Raw genomic sequence first — 3092 nt, 5'->3', positions numbered from 1 at the left:
AAAATAAACGGAGGCAACCAGAACGAGACAGGAATCGTGACGACGGTCCATCGCCTGAAACCAGAACAAGAACCTCCATCATGTGGACCTGTCTACTTCTTGGAATTCAGCATTTAGACGCCCCCTTCTTAAAAAGAGGAAGAAGAAAAAATCAACTTCTTCAAAATGGTCAAAAAACAATTATTGTTTGTTTCCTAAAAATAAACAGAAGTTGTGGAATATTTCTGACGTCAGAGGGTTTCATGACGCGTCTGTAGTTACACAACCGTGTTTGTTCAGAGTCGTCACGCCAAGGCCTTAACTCAGGTCTGTCACCTGAGTCACAGCCAGAACCAGGACCAGACCTCCAGCACCGTGGCTGAGTGGTTAGAACAGTTGTCCTCCAATGGGAGAGTTGGGGGTTTGATTCCACCAGCAGTCACATGCTGAAGTGTCCCTGGGCAAGACACTGAACCCCTCACTGTCTCCAATGTGCGTCCATCGGTGTCTGAATGTGATAAAGCTCTGGTTGGTCTCTACAGATTCAGCTTTGGAGAGATGCAGTAGAGCGATGTGTGGAGGTAAATGAGACACCGGTCGTGTCTTTACTAGACAGAAAGGCGATGTATAAGTATTTACCATTTTCATTAATTTCATCCGTCTGTCGACTAACACAGAGCTAACAGGAGGGATAACTGGGTCAGAACCTCAGGACCGGAGTCCCTCAGGGAAGTTGTTAGTGTCAAACTCTGGGTCAGAACCTCTGAACCGGAGTCCCTCAGGGAGGACGTCTCAAAGTCAAACTCTGGGTCAGAACCTCAGGACCAGGGTCTGTCAGGACCGCAGCAGAATGTTCATCTTCATAAACTACAGATAAATTCAGGAACTTTAAAGTTCTGTTTTCATTTGAAGAAAATGGAATTGTTTCTGTTTCTGCAGCTTCTTCAGTCAGTTTAAATAAAAGATGTGAATCGGAACATTTTTAACAAAAGAAATGGAGTAAATCTTAAGCTGAAGAGCTGACCCGGTTCAGATGGGGCCAGAACCAGAAGCCAGCAGAGCTCAGAGTCATGAAGTTCCTCCTGAGGGCGCGGCAGACTGAACAACCTGTGGTTTGCTCTTTTGTTCTAGAGGAATTTACTGAACGGATCAAAGCAGAACCTGTCTGAGGCCCGACGGGTTCACAACAGAACCTGGGTCAACAAGAATCCAGGGCCACGCACGAGATCCAGTCAAGAAGTCAGCAACTATTTACTGTCTGTTTGATTTGTCTTCTGCATGTTTTAGAGAGTTACAAAGTCCTGGTTCTGAAAAACCCAGTGGTTCTGAAGGATCCAGACCTGCTCTGTTTTAAAACTGTCACAACTTCATCATCTGTTCTTGTGTCTCCGGCTGATTTTCACGTTTAAAACCCATCATCTCTGCAGAACGAGCTACATTTACACAACAAACAAACAAACAAACAAACAAACAAACAAACAAACAAACAAACAAACAAACAGGAAGTCTGTGTGCCGGATGGATGATCATGTGACATTTTCTGAGCTGCCTGTCTGCAGACTAACTCATCAGCGTGCTGCCACCTGCTGGTCAGAATCTGCAACTACAACCAAACATTTATATTTTTATTATTTATTTTTAGAGCACAAACAATAACAACAAACAAACAAAAAGGTTCTTATTTACAGAAAAACACCAGGTGGGTACAGACTTCTGAACTCCTAAACTTAAATAAAGTATTTTAACTGAACAGAGATCATCTGAGTAGGTTTAGATGGTGCTGAAACTTGAGCTGTGCAGCTGCAGCATCTTCTCATGCAGTTTGCTGGTTCTGCTGCAGATGAGCAGAACCTGTCTGAAAACTGGGTCACAACCCTGTTCTCACTGAACAGGAGGGAGGGGGAGGAGGTGCGAAGCCAGGGAGAAAAGTCGACAGGAAGGAGGTGTGAAGGAGGACAAATCTGACCGAGGAGCAGTTATTGTAGAAAATAACTCGTCAGTCTGAGAGCGGAGAGGATTGTGGGTAAGAGTTGTGGACAAAGACAGGAAAGGACAAGATGGAGACAAAGTCTTTGACACAAGAAGGACAAATATTTACAGAAGCATCTGAAGAATTGTGAAAAAGTTCTAATTATTTTATGACTATTATTATTACTATTAATTACCACTACTATTACTATAACTATTACAACTATTATTATAACTATTACTACTATTACTATTACTATTACTATTTTACTACTATCAGTGTTGTATAAAGTACCTCAAAGTGATACTTCAGTGAAAGTACAAGTATCTTACCATAAAATTACTTTGGTAAAAGTTAAAGTCTCCTTTAAAATTATTACTTAAGTAAAAGTCTTAAAGTATCGGACATTTAATGTATTTTTGTATCAAAAGTAAATTTCTCTTCTACAAAGTAAAATGTACTTAAAGTAAGAGTAATAAGTAAAAGTAAATGTTTAGAATTTCCAAAACAACATTTATTGGGTGCAATATCCAGTGACAAAAACTTGGAAAGTTTGAACTGAACGATGAAAGATTGATTTTTAAATTGTCTGATTCTATTGAAGTATTCAACCTTTATTAACCTTTATTAACCTTTATTAACCTTTATCAACCTTTATTAACCTTTATTAACCTTTATCAACCTTTATTAACCTTTATTAACCTTTATCAACCTTTATCAACCTTTATTAACCTTTATCAACCTTTATTAACCTTTATTAACCTTTATCAACCTTTATTAACCTTTATCAACCTTTATCAACCTTTATTAACCTTTATTAACAAAGCCGTTAGAAAGCCCACATTGTTGTGTAGTTACCTTGTTTAATGAGCTAGGTTCTGTTTGGTTATGGCTTGTTTCTTTTGAATAATACAGGATATATTATAGGATAATATAATAGCACAGAAACTAATAGTTCCTTTGCTCTTGAATCAGTTCATGTCCTGGAGAAAACCAAACTTTTCCTTAGTAGCAGCTACCGTCATTTTCACACCTGTCAGTGTCTCCACCGTGAGTCATCAAAGATCTGTTGTAATGACTGATACCTGCTGTCACAGCGGGGGCTGCAGTTTCACACAAGTGTGTGTGTGTGTGGGGGGGGGGG

Source organism: Nematolebias whitei, chromosome 7, assembly GCF_014905685.2.
Source record: "Nematolebias whitei isolate Nwh7 chromosome 7, NemWhi1, whole genome shotgun sequence".
Lineage (NCBI taxonomy): Eukaryota > Metazoa > Chordata > Actinopteri > Cyprinodontiformes > Rivulidae > Nematolebias > Nematolebias whitei.
This window is presented reverse-complemented; position numbering follows the sequence as displayed.